The sequence below is a fragment of the Phragmites australis genome, chromosome 5, assembly GCF_958298935.1.
Source record: "Phragmites australis chromosome 5, lpPhrAust1.1, whole genome shotgun sequence".
Taxonomy (NCBI): Eukaryota; Viridiplantae; Streptophyta; class Magnoliopsida; order Poales; family Poaceae; genus Phragmites; species Phragmites australis.
The window spans coordinates 22977621-22992365 of NC_084925.1; positions in this window are offsets into that span (position 1 = coordinate 22977621).

Sequence of the window (14745 nt, forward strand, 5' to 3'; positions counted from 1 at the left end):
GAGGTTTTGTCTAAGCTATTGAATCGCATCAGGCTCAACCGAGAGCGAGCAGAGTTTCCAAAAGCCTACCAAGAAACAAAACAGCACAATATTAATCCTTTTTTTAATAGACGAACGGGGACTAGCCCGACATAAAGCCAAGTTTTACAGGAATAGGAGGAAGGTTTGTCTACTACAACGCACCAGGCTCAACCGAGAGCGGGCAGAGTTTCCAAAAGCCTACCCACCAAGAAGTCACAGACTACTTGATATATTACATCCGCCTAAACAAAAGCCAAACCTACCCAAAAGCACTACTCTTTCATACAAAAGATTGGAGCCCAGGTCGAACATCATATTCCTCCAGTTTCACTCATTTGCTTGGTGTCGTGGATACAGAGTTGAACAAGTAAAATGGGCCTTGAGACTCAGATCTGAGATCTGAAGAATGAGAATCCCAAAGGCCAGAGAGGATCAATAATAAGGGCACAAACATACTAGTAGTGTTTAGTGTCCAGCACCTGAGAATTAAATGACCTATTACAACTAGGAGTACGTGGTATTAATAGCATATACTCCAACTACTCTGAGCATTTACCAGAATACCCTCATATGAAGATATATTCTAGGGGTAAACATTTGGCCTAAGTAACCCTAGAAAGTAGTTACAGGGTGGCCACTGTACGAAGACAGCCCGTGGCATTACTTTTAAAGGTTGAGAAAAGGCATTGAATACTGACCATCCAAGGGTATCACTGAAAGCAACTTTACGGCTACCCAGGATCATACTAAAAACGACACATGTTGAGATGTCTATTTTTTTAAAATCAGGGTTCGTACCCTAGTTGGTAGCATCACAACTGAGTGACATACTACCGTGCTATCAGCATGCTCTCATGAAGGCCAGAGAAGAAGGCTCATTTTGCAGGTTGAAAAGCTAGGATTCAAAATTAGGCAATTCATAATGAATTTCAACTACACATTAGCTCGGTATAGCTAGGTCATGAATTGCTTCTAAACTATAAATAAGATGATAATCATAATTCTAGTTTAGTAGATGAAAGGATCGAATAGCCCAAGAGGGGGGGGGGGGGTGAATTGGGATATTAAATAAAACTTTTACCGCTTGACCAAATAAAACTTAAAAGAAATACAACTAAGGAATTTAACTAGCACAAGATAACTAACCAAGCAAAAATTAACCAAGAGAGATAATTCTTAGAAAGAACTTGCAATAATAACAAAGCTCAAAATAAGATGCAAGAAAGTAAATAGTTGGAGAAGACAACACCGATTTTTTTCCGAGGTTTCGAGAAGTTGGCACTTCCCCCTAGTCCTCGTTGGAGCATCCACCAAGGATGTCGCTCCCCCTTGAGTCACCAAGGCTCAAGTGCTCCCTCTTGATTACCCCTTCTCCATCTCCGCATTGGCGGGTATCAAACCAAGTACACATTCTTTTCCCGGGGCTCACACAATTCCTCCAAGAGCTCACCGATAAGTCCTTCTATCACCAAGACCGTCTAGGTGTTGTCAACCACCAAGAGTAACAAGCCTCAAGCTTCACTTGATAAAGACCAAGCCTAGACAACAGCTAGATGCACACTTGTTACTCTTCAAGCACTCAAGGAAGTCCTTAATCCTCAACTAAGAACTTAGAATTGACACAAGTACTCTCTCTCTTGCTTCTAAATGACACACCAAGTGTATGAGCTGCTACAGGGTCGCAAGAGGGCAAGAGAGGTCCAAATGGGTGGGTATTTATAGGCTAAGGATCGAAAATTAGCCGTTGCCTAACAACCCAGAACTTTTTCTTAACGTCGGAAGGTACGGTGTGAATAACACGCTTCACACCGGAATATCCGGTGCTAATACATCTGGCAAAATAGCCGTTAACTGTTCCATTAGTTGTTAAAACTCCGGTGATTAATCCTGGCCTACAGCGGCTCATCCGGTGCATTGAAGTGGGCCAGATGATAGTTTACAACCTCTCTGTAAAAATTCATCCGGTGATCATATTTTGCTACGCCGGACTATTCGGTGTATAGAATTAGTTCTGGACTTCATGGCTTTCTATTTATCCGGTGATTTCACCTATCGAACGCCGGACTATCTGGCGTGGTCTTCAACAATTTTTCAAGTCAGAACTCTTAGGAATTTACTCCGGCGAACTCACTCTGACATCAGAGGATCATCCGGTGAACTGAAATTTCACTGATTTTATCTATTTCAAAGCAATTTTGAGTTCTACCTTCGAGATTCGGAACCAATGATTTTCTGAGGTTAACTTAGTAATGGAAAGTCACAAGTGTGCATCGACTATGTCTAGACTCTCCTAAGTCAAGCTACAACTCTTAACCCCTCTTTATAGTACGGTCAAAAGACTAAGAATAAAAAGAACCTATACTACTCTAAGTGTCCTTCATCTCCTTGTGACACTTAGATCTAGAAGATCCTTATCCTTCACATTTCGGTCCTTTGATCATCACATAACTCTTTTAATGGGCAAGAGTGTAAGATCACCATTGACAATTAAGTCTTTCTTTGTTTCTTAAAAGCTGAAATGTTAGTCACAATGATATGGTTGTCATTAATCACCGAAACCCTTACCTTTTTCTTAGGGGCCTAGATGCTACAGTAGAGCGATAGCGAAAGGAACAGAGTTGTGATGTCCGTAGGAAGCCAGGCACGGCTTGCAAGCACTACGTGAAAATCGGACAAAGAAGACACAATTTAGTGACGGGTCATTAAACCACCCGTAACTTATGTCGCTTCGGGTCGAAACCGAGTACATACCCGTCAAAGATAACAGGTAATAGATGACAGGTCATAATATTAACCGTCAGCTATGAAATGAGTGACAGGTAATTACTAAACCCGTCACTTATGACTTGGTCATAAGTGACGGGTGTCCCTGCATCAGCTATTAGTGACGGGTCTTATTATGACTTGGCATAGGTGATGGGTTTGCCTAGGCCAGTAATAATTATCGGGTTGTAATATAAACCATCACTTATGACAACTATTAAGTAACGGGTAATATAATCACTCGTCACTTATTACTTATGTCTGTTTTAAGATCTGGCCAGCCACTGTGCAGACGAACATTTATTGAACAAGTTCCCTTTGGTAGTTCAAAGGTTCACGACTTAGTTTCGAGATCGAATCAGACATCGAGTACTCCTACAAGTGCTCTGATAAAAAATTGGCAGTAAGCTCTATATACACAATTATGACATATCAAGGGTACAATATGAACGGATACATGTTTTACATGGTTGCCCAAGATGAGAAGAGCATATACCAGAACAGTGGTATCCGTATAGATGCTTATGATAACGACATGCAGAGGGGCACATACTACGGTTAAATAGGGGAGATCTGGGAGCTAAACTACTTAGGATTCAAGGTAACCCTGTTTCGGTGTTGTTGGGTACATGGGGCAAATGACGTCTCTAATGACAAGTATAGATTCACTAGCGTTGATCTCAAATATGTCGGATACAAGCCTGAACCCTTCGTACTCGCTAAAGATGTTCGCCAAGTCTTTTACATGACCGACATAGTAAAGAAGAAATACCATGTAGTTCTCGCTGGGAAAAGACTCATTGTCGGAGTTGCAAATGTCGTTGATGAGGAGGAGTTCAATCAATTAGATGAAATCCCCCCTTTTGCTACTGCAATCGTGTCACGCCTTTCATTGATCGAGAAAACTCCATACCTACGCTTCGACCATAATGAAGGGATCCATGTCAAGAAAGCACGAAAACGACGAATTTGAATTTGATTGTCAAATTTGTAATATTAATGTTAAATTTGAATTTTAGGTTTCAAGTTATTTGAATTTTTAATATTAATGTCAAATTTAAATTTTAGGTTTCAAGTTATTGAAATTTGTAATATTAATGTCAAATTTGTATTCTAGGTTTCAAGTTATTTAAATTCATTATATTAATGTAAAATTTGAATTTTAGGTTTCGAGTTATTTGAATTTGTAATATTAACGTCAAATTTTAATTTTAGGTTTCAAGCAAAAAATTTTCTCTTTAAATAAGAGACGGGTTATCATAATAGGTGACAGGTAAAATTTATCACCCGTCACCTATTAGCTGTATGTATATATTGCTGTGTCCCCGTGCGCAATGCCTAAGTCATTTTCCGCTGATGCGCCTAAGTCATTTCGCGCTAGGGCTCACCGCCGCCGTAGTTGCTCCCGAGCGCTGTCGCCGCCGTTGCCACCATCGTCCCCGAGCCCATCGCACTCAGAGCACCGCCGTCGCCCCTAAGCGCACCACGATCTCCCCCACACCAAGGTACGCCCCCGCTCCTCCCCTCCATCTCCCCCATCTCTGCCTACTATCGGCAGCGCCATGCATGACTTGCCAACAGAGCCTATGCGACTGGATCAACATTTCGGTCTCTACTCGCATGTGCTCTGTAACCTAGATAGTGACGGCTAGGCGGGGAGCCTTGGGCACAACAGGGGCACAAGATGAGCTCGGTGGACCAGCGTGCAATTGAGTGATGTTGATGAGCTCCGAGGGGAGTGAGTGCCGCTTGCCCGTTATTCTTCTCCATTTCGGATTCTCCTGTGACTCTGTGATGCGTGCTTTGTGTGGGCTAAATGTGACCTCATGTCTTGCATTTGCACAACATCATAGTAATAGCACTATGGGAAGGTTTCTTGTGGGAGGTAGTACGTGTAAGGGTCAAACATAAATCTATCCTTGATATAGTGATTGATTTTTGTCATAATCTGTAAGTTCTGAAATTGTTTTAGGAATTATGGCTGGTAATTGACTAAAATTGCCTTACAAAATGCCAATTATGCTGCAGGACTCTGTGATTCACTTACCCTGATTGTTCATTTGATATCAGTGAAGAATTTTGGATGGAATGTGAGGTTATTAGGACAGGGAGATTTTTTAAATTTTAAATGCACTTGAGCTTTTGGCCTTGCTTGCTTCATTTCAGTCCTGCTTATGCCACTGGGTGAGTCTCAGTGAAGATTTGATGTGTAGATTGATGGCATGCATTTCGTGGCCCCCTTCTTTTTGGTCTTATATTTGTCTGATTCTTTTAGTGGCTGGGATATGAACCTGAAAATGTACTATGACATGTGTCAGGATAAGTTTTGTAGGTGTTGGTTACAACCGGAGGATGTATACATCAACAATGGAGGGGCTGGAATGACTTCCTTTTTCTATAAAAAGAGTCTGTTGGGCGAGGAATTAACTCTTGAAACTAATAACAAGTATGGAAGACTAACAAGTTATCTGTATAGTTTTGCAATCATTGCTTAAAGTTGGTAACAGTAAGTTGTCGTGCTTTCTTTCATATTGAAACGATCGTCGCAGTCAACGCAGCATTGAAAGCAATCACGAAACTTCACCGAAGCTTTAAGAGCAAGCTAGTGAATCGGTACTTGGCTAAAAGGGTGGCACCCTTCGAGAGCTACAAGCACTTGAAAGAGGAAGATTGGGATGATTTTGTGTAGATAAAGAACTCAGAGCAGTTCAAAAAGGAGAATGAGGAGAAGAAGCAGCTTCGGGCTAGGAACAAGCATAACAATAGGACCAACGTAACCGGGTACTCTGGAAAAAGGGCCAAATGGCAGGCAGAGGATGAAAAATTAGCCATAGAAGGCTGCGAGAATCCTTGGTTCCAATTCTTGAGATGATTGCAGTCATATTTGTGTGCAAGAGGTGAGCTGTCTGAAAGCGAGGAAATCACATTCAGAAACAGCGAAACCTAGACAGTCGCAGAAAAAGTAAAGAAAAAGGCAGCCGAAGCCAGCCAAGGTTCGTTCACTGGGGTTAGGGAATATGATGTTCTCTCAGCGACGCTAGGGAACCTAGAGCACCCAGGTCGAGTGCGAGGTGTATCCCGTTTCTAGAGCTAGAAATACGGCTTTTCCGAAGACCTCGGGATATACAAGAAGAGGAAGAGGTCAGGTGCAGTGGACGTGGATGCATTGACATGAGACATCACTTGGAAAGTTTGTATAAGCAAAGGGAATAGATATTTTCATGCCACAGGAAGATAGCCCTAGAGCTGCAGGGAAGAGTAGCTGCGCCTCCAAGGAGGTTGAACAATAAGTAGCTGCTACCACGACTGAGTCGAATACGATTGACCTGCTAGAAGGGCCTATGCCCTGCAACCTTATAATCAGGTCTGGTGGGTATCTCATCGAGGTTGCAAGGGGCCATGTGCTTCTAGACGTCCGTATCTTACATACGGTCTCGATACGTGATGACTAAACCATGGTTACAGTGAACATGGTACATAGCAATGCCACAGATCATGTGTTGAAGCTCCCCCCAATGATAAAGTCACAACTCTGGGTGGAGCTCTTCGTCAAAGGATCCAGTGGAAGAGAGGCGACATCATGGTCTCCAGTGCATTCCAGTCTGGACAAGCGTCAAGTGCACCGCCACCACGCCCCTCGCTTCCAGAGAAGGCAGCTTCACTGCCTTCTCCTCCTCCAGAGAAGCCGGCTTCGCTGCCTTCTCCTCCGCATCCAGCATCCTCACTTCCAACTCCAATGCTGTCTGCCCCAAAGAGCCCAAAGCAGAAGGAAAAAGAGGTCAAGAAGAAAGGCTCTATGAAGCACCTGCCGAAGATGTCGAAGGCCATTGTACCGGTGACAAAGTCCACGGACATAGGAGCAGTGTGGACTAGTGCACACACAAAATTCCAATATGGGAAGCCCATGATGACGGTAGATGGCCTAACAAGGGCGGGAAAATCATGTGTCCACCTGCATAATTACTACATGTAGGCTTCTAGAGACAGCAATGTTACATCCATAATCGTACAGTACAAACAACACCACTTCTTAAGTAATGACGACAACTATTCATTATGGGTTTCAATGACTTATACGACCTCTTAAACCTTGATGCCCTGGACGTATCGTTATTACAGATCTTCACATTGTAAGTCCCTTGAAACTGTATATTCATTAATTAATACTACTAAGTCTTGAATCTAACTATGTTCTTATCTGTAGACACTTGATGAAAAAAACAAAGAAAAACAAGGAGTCCATCGCATGTATTGACCCTGAGGCTATTACAATATCGGTCACCCAACTTCACCCTGACTACGCTGTGGAATATGTGGCCAAGATAATGCAATAATATTCTAAAATCGACTACCTGTTGAGCGCACATAACACCGGTGTCTATTGGATCTTACTGGTCATCTGCCTCAAGTGGAACTGGGTGTTTTACCTCGACTCGTCAAGACCAGTAGGACAAAAAGGCAAACTTAGATAGCGTGATTACAATGCTGTAGAAGGAATCCTCGATGTGTAAGTTCTGCCTTATTTAGTTTACATATCTAACTTTTCTAACATTCAAATGCTCCCTAATCGATCCCTCTTTGTGCAGAGCTTATGAAAAGTACCTTCGAGCTCAACCTAACTACAACGTGAAAGATGGCCGTAGACTGACATACAAGACCGGGTTCGCGGTAAATGCTACCTAATAGATTACCAAATATTCTCAGTTGTTGTTTTTTCCTTCCTTTTGATCTAACACTAATTTTTTGTTTAGCAGTGCCACTAACAACTACCAGGCAACGCCTGCGGATTCTATATTGCGTGGTACATTCTCCTCACGCTCCGCATGAAGGATATCAAATCCCCCAATGTAAGTCCAATATGAGATTATTCGTAACTAATTTAAGTAATTAGTTTAATTTTATGGTAACATGAAATTGGTTACACGTCAAATTATGTAGAAATTTGATGCTTTTTTTCTCGAGGAGGTGCACTATCGGAGATTCGACAATGGATCACCGAATTCATGGTGTCTGAAGCCATCAGCCTACACGGCGAGTTCTACTATATAATGCCTAGGTTGTGAGGTCTTATGTAATATGAGTTAATCAGAACTTTGTAATATTTTTGATTTTGTAATGAATTAATTGGAACTATGTAACCTGTACAATTATGTGATGAAGCGAGTTCTTGAAATGGATTTGGATGCGTTGATGTTTTTTTGTAGGGAGAAGACGGCTGCCAAATCCTGGCTATGCTCCAGGATGCAGCCCGGAAGCAGGACATTCCTAGAAGGTAATATACACATCAATGACGGGCAACCTAGGTTAACCGTCCCTTGTGTTAATTATAAGTGACCCGTCACTTATGTATTCCTTCTAGCACATGGATGACAGATATAAGTGATTGGTAACATCTTCACCCGTCACTTATGTTATGACATAAGTGATGGATAACCTAGTTACCCGTCACTTATGTATATCACTAGAGCACATGAGAGATGCTCATAAGTGATGGTAACTGTTATAACCTATCACCGATTACATCATTAGTGATGGGTCCTTAACCATCACCAATGATTAGTCATTAGTGATGCGTTAGGGGCGACGGATGCGGGACCCGTCACCCATGAGGGTTATTACCCGTTATCCATGAACTTTTTTCACGTAGTAAAGGTCCACTAGAAAATGCAAATTGCTCTTAAATTCCATAATTACTATACATACTATACACGCATAAGGTTTTCCTTTGCAACTAAGGGAAGATGTACATGCTCTCACACACATCACACTTACCTACATGCAAGCATGAGTGAAAACGGATCGGATACAGGTGAATAATATATTTATTATATTTATTTTCATATTTTTATTTGATTCAGAACAAATACTAATAACTTTGGATACATATATGGATAAAGATAGTCTCAAATACAAATACAAGTGAATATGAGTTAAAATAAATACGATCACATATATTTTATGGAACAAGAAAACCTCTTAAATTATTCATCAGACCTGAACAATAGTGCACAAATAGGCAAATACTTAAGATTACAAGTTCAATAATACTTAGATATTTAAAAGTACAAATGGAGTGCCCATGCAGAAGGTGAGAACGTGCACGGAGTTCTTTGTTGCCGATGCCACGGTTGGCGAGGTGAACTTCAGGCTTACATTATACACATTTAAACAAAGTGTATTGCTGCAAAATTAACATCGCTGGACATTTTAAAAGTCTGATTTTATGTATGTTTGTAGCGACATGTTTTCATGAACGAAAGGAGTATATAGCTGCCTATATCCAAAATGGCATGACAATGGCCCATGCAAGGGAGTAATATTATATCAGAGGTTTTACAAAGGCTACTGCCTCGTTAAAAACCTCACGCCCTGACGAAGGGTCCCCTGTGAGGAAAAGAGTACAGCACGCGTACATTGTTTTGATTGAACTGCAACAAGAAAACTACATAAATGCTACATTGATTCATGTACTTTGACCACCAATGCGAAGACATCTTCTATGGTTACTACACATAAAACTCACAAAGGTTGTTGGCATTCCAAGTGTGCGAAGCTCTTCCCCTTCGACAATGGCCAGGTGACAAGACTCGGGCCTTAATGACCTCTTAACCAAAAAAGCTCCATCCCACTTACTTTGCAGTTTTCCCATGGCTGAAGTATTGGTGAGCCTCCAAAGTACCAAGTCTCCAGGAGCGAACTCCTTGTGGGACACTTTCTTGTCTCTCCATTTCCTAGTTTCCTCCTGATATCTGGTCAAGTTTTCAATGGCCTGCATTTTCACCTCCTCCAGTGCATCTTTTGATACCGATTCTTCATTCTGGGCTGATTCAACCGTGACTCGAAATGATTTATTTTTACATCCCTCCAGAGTCATCACCTCTTCGCCAAAGAGCAAACGAAATGGCGTGAACCCTGTTTGTCTTGTTACCGTTGTTCTCACGGACCACAAGACCTTCGGTAGCTCTTCCACCCACTTCCCTTTTGGCGAACTTTGCAGACGCCTTGCGACACCAGTTAAGATGATGTTGTTTGCCCTCTCCACAGCTCAATTTGATTGCGGGTGATACACTGATGCGAAATGGACTTTGATTCCCAGGCCTTCATAGAATTTTCTGAACCCTTCGCTGTCAAACTGCGTGCCGCTATCAACAGTCACCTCATGAGGGATGCCGAAGTGGAAGATGATATTTTCCCACAAGAATTTTTAGACATTTTTTGATGTTATGTTCACCAGCGGCATTGGCTCCACCCATTTCGAGAAGTACTCGACTGCGACAACAGCATAACGCAAGTTTCCCGGGGCGACTGGTAACTATCCGATAATGTCGATTCCCCACCGTATTGATGGCTAGACTGGTGGTATGAGCTGTGTCTTTCTTGACGGCCTGTTTGAACCCTTGGCCAAGTTTTGGCACTTCACGCAGCTTCGGACTACGTATTCCGCATCAGAGACAACCTTTGGCCAAAAGAATCCTTGCCTATATACTTTCTTGATGAGTGCTCGAGTGCCGATGTGCAAGCCAAACAATCCTTCATGTATTTATCTGAGCAAGTTTTGCCCCTCTGCTTGGGATATGCATCGAAGCATCAGTGCACAAACTCCCATCTTGTACAATTTGGGTCCCACAAATTTGTAGTTTCTGACCCTTTGTGCCATGCGCTTCGCCTCAACATTATCTTCGGGCTCGTAGTAACTGTGAAGATATGCCATTATAGGAGACCGCCAATCTTTGCTCTCAATTATAGTTACCAAGCGTGCCACGTGCAAAGGGGCCTCGACGGCTGGCACCTTCACCTTTTGATAAAACACATCTAGCGGTATTGGCAGATTTTGCGCCACCGGCTTTGTGAGGTCATCGGCCTCGAATTTGTCATTCCTTGATATGCTCTTGACTGTAAACCCCAAGAAATGCTTTTTCATGCTTCACACCACTGCCATATACTTGACCAGTTCTAGCTCCTTCGCCTGGAACGTCTTTTCAATTTGGCTTGCGACCACCTTGGAATCTGTCTTAACTAGGACCCTTTGGGTGCCCAATGCCCATGCCTTACGAAGCCCGAGGAGAAATACTTCGTACTCTGCAATGTTGTTTGTTGATCGAAACTCGAGACTGGTAGCGTATCGCAACTTCACTCCCGAAGGTGAAGATACTACTGTCGCCGCGCCAGCACCCGAAGCCCCCTAGGCTCTGTCACAATACACGATCCAAACTGGGTCTAATGGTGCTTCATCTGGAGCTTCGACCTGTGGTGTCCAGTCCACCATGAACTCTTGCGACGAAAGCTATCATGAATGGTGCAATCTCTGCAACCCATTTTACAATCCTCCCTATAGCTTCACGATTTTCAAACATGCCGTGAAGGGATAAGGAGGTGGGCACTGTTATCTTGTGAGCTGTAAAATAATGGTGAAGCTTTCGCGATGCCATTACTAGTGCATAGGCTATCTTCTCCATTTTAGAGTAAAACCTCTTCGGCCCTACCAAAGCCTCTAATACATAGTATACATAGTATGGCACTTACTACCAAAGGGGATGCTGCTATGTACAGCAAAAACTCAGCCTCGGGATCGGGGCTGGACAGAACCGTGAGCTTCATCGGATATTTCTTCAACTCATCGAAGGCTTCTTGCTGCTCCGTGCCCCATTTGAAAGGGTTAGATCCTTTTAGCGCTTTGAAGAAAGGTAGGCTTCGCTCGGCTGATTTTGCGATGAACCAGTTCAGAGCTGCCAATCTCCCTGCTAGGCGTTGTGCTTGTTTCCTACTTTGGGGAGGTCTCATGTCAATTATTGCTTGAATTTTTTGAGGATCTACCTCGATGCCCCTTCTTGAGACCAAGAAGCCCAGTAACCTTCTTGATCGTACACCAAACGCATATTTTTCTGGGTTTAGCTTTAGACCTGCACTTCGTAGGTTTTCGAAAGTTTCTCGAAGGTCATCGAGGTGTTTGCCTTGTCTAATGCTTTTGACCACTATGTCATCAATGTATACTGAGACATTCCGCCCTAGTTGTGATTTCAGCACTGTCTGTACCAACCTGGCGAAGGTGGCACCAGTATTTCGAAGGTCGAAGGCCATTCTTACGAAACAATATATACCAAAAGAGGTTCTAATACTTGTTTTCTCCTCGTCCTCCTTGGCCATCCAAACTTGGTGGTACCCAGAATATGCATCCAGGAAACTCAACATCTCACAGCCAGCAGTGGAGTCCACGAGCTAATCAATTCGTGGTAGCGAAAAGTCATCCTTTGGAGAAGCTCTGTTTAGGTTTGTGAAATCTACACACATCCTCCACTTGTCATTACTTTTCTTGACTAGCACTGGGTTGGCCAGCCACTCAGAATGCAACACTTCGCGCACCACTCTAGCGTTAAACAACTTCTACACCTCAGCCTTCACTGCTTCTTCCCTCTCCTTTGAAGCCTTATGAAGCTTTTGCTTCTTAGGCTTCGCATTGGGGTCTACATTTAGAGTATGTTGAATGATTTCTCTACTGACTCCTTGCAAATCCTTAAGAAACCAGGCAAAGATATCTTTGTTGTTGCGAAGGAATAATATCAATCTTTGCTCAACTTCTTCTATGATTTCTACCCCGATGACAACTTTTTTGTCTGGCCTGCCTTGACACAGCAACACTTTCTTGGTCTGGCCTTGTGGTCTAGCCTTCGCCGTTGTCTGTACCTGCGGTTGCTCTTCGCGTTCTTCAGGATTTACCGAAGGTCCAACTACTACATGGATATTTCGCTGGCCTAGAGTATTTCCCACTTCAATTCTACGGGGCACTTGTTGATCTCCAAGCACCACCGTTATGATACCTCCGAGACCAGGCATCTTCATGCACAAATATGCATGGTGCGGTATTGCTCCGAATGTATTTAGGACTCCTCGTATGAAAATTGCATTATAGGGATAGTTGATATCAACCACATCGAAGGTGATGTCCTCTGTTCGAAAGTTTGATCCTTCAACAAATGAAACTAGGATTGCTATCTTTCCCAAAGTATTGATTGCTTTTCCCCTGAAGCCTAGCAGCGGGGACCTAGCCTGCTGAAGGTTACTTCGTTGCAAGCCCATCATGTCTAAAGCATCGGCGAAGATGATATCTGCCGAGCTTCCGCCATCTATGAAGATTCTGTGCACTTCATTTCTTGAAATGTTTGCAGTAATGACGAAGGCATCCGTATGCGGGAAATCTAGAACCCTCATGTCTTTCTGTGAGAAGGTAATGGGCACATGAGACCATTTCGATTGGACATAAGTAGGCCCTACACAACATGGTTAACCCTTCACACATATTCTTTTCATTGCCTCTTCGATTCAGTTTCCTGATTAGATCCTCCAGTGATTGCCAACACAACATTGTACGCATGGTTTACTATGCCCACCGATCTGCCAGTTTCTGGAGGGGCTTCGATTGCTGGTCTTGGCGGAGGTGGTGGGAGTTCTCCTTGAAAAGTTGTCAGCTGACCAAAGGTCTGGTCCGGTGGAGCTGAAGGCACAGGAATGTATTGTTGTGTTGGTGCAGCCATTGGTCGCCATTGGTTAGCGAACGTTGTGTTTGGGCCGCAGGTCTGATTGGATTCCCACGCTTCGCCCTATCTGGAACGCATGGCATGATGCACAATTCTTGCAGGGTTGAAGGGTTGTTTCGCTAAGCTTTCCTTCATGGCCATGACCTGTGGACACTGCTTAGTCCTATGACCAGCACCTTCGCCATGCAACTCACAATATAATGTGGCCGGTCCCGCGGATCCCGTCCTCCTCGATTGCCTCGGCCTCCATGGCCTCTACCACTCCGGCCTCCTCGAGCACCCCCGCCTTATGCTTCGGCGATCTCTTGAGCGACCTCGCTTGGTCCAGAATCTATCTGGTTGATTTCTTTTTTGTTTCGATATGTATTCAAATGCTTCGGCTTTTTTGACATGCTTTGGTCTGTCTCTGGACTGGCTAGCGTTTGTGTCTCTGGTTGATGCATTTGTCTTCAGCGTTTTTGATACTGCCATCTCACTCTTCCTCCGCAGGTGGTCCAACTCAGACCTTGCATACTCTTCCATCTTATTGAAGAGCTCCTGCACACTCTCCGGCCTCTTTCGTGTGAGCTTTCCCGCCAAAAGCCCTCCTCTCATGCCCTGGATAGCGGCATTGATGATGGTGTCTTCGCTCAAGCCCTTCGCCTGGCAGCGAATATGAACGAAGCAGTTCATATAGTTCTGCAATGTCTCCGTTGGCTGTTGCTTGAGTGCGAAGAGGTCGCTGGCGGTAACTTTCTCTGCTCGATTTCCTTGGAAATTACTATATAGTGCATTGCGCAACTGCTCCCATGAGTAAATGGATCTTGGAGGCAACGCAGAGTACCACAACCTCGTTATCCCTTTGACCGCTAACACAAAGGCCTTTGCTAGTGTGGTGTCGTGTCATGTCCTCCAACGGATTCAACTGCCGCCTCGAAACTCATAATGAATTCCTTCGGATCCGACTCTCCGTCAAACATTACTACCCCAGGCATCTTGAAGCCCGAAGGCTATGGTTGGTTTTGCAAGCCAACAGAGAGCGGTGATTCTGGATCACTCGCGCATGACCTAAGCCGAAGGTCATGCTCCGGTCATGCTGCAACTGCTGACGGAGGAGTCATGTGGTAAGTCGGTTCATTTGCGCGCTGCAACATGTCAATCTCTTCTTGCATTTTCTCCAGTTTCTTCTGGCCTCGTTGGCTCACCGGTGATACTCCGTGGCTTTCCGACTCACTGTCAAGCTATCCAGCGTGCGCTTTTTCTGTGCAATTTGCCTCTCCAACTCTTCGACTTCTAACCTGGCTGCTCTTGACTCTTCTATCTCATCTTCATCTTCATATTCTTCGAAGTTACCAAGGTCGTTCGACTCCTCGACAACATGTGCCTTTCCTCTTTATCCTACCGAAGCCTCGAAGCGGGCGCGAAGGTAGCTTCTACCTTTCGCACTACT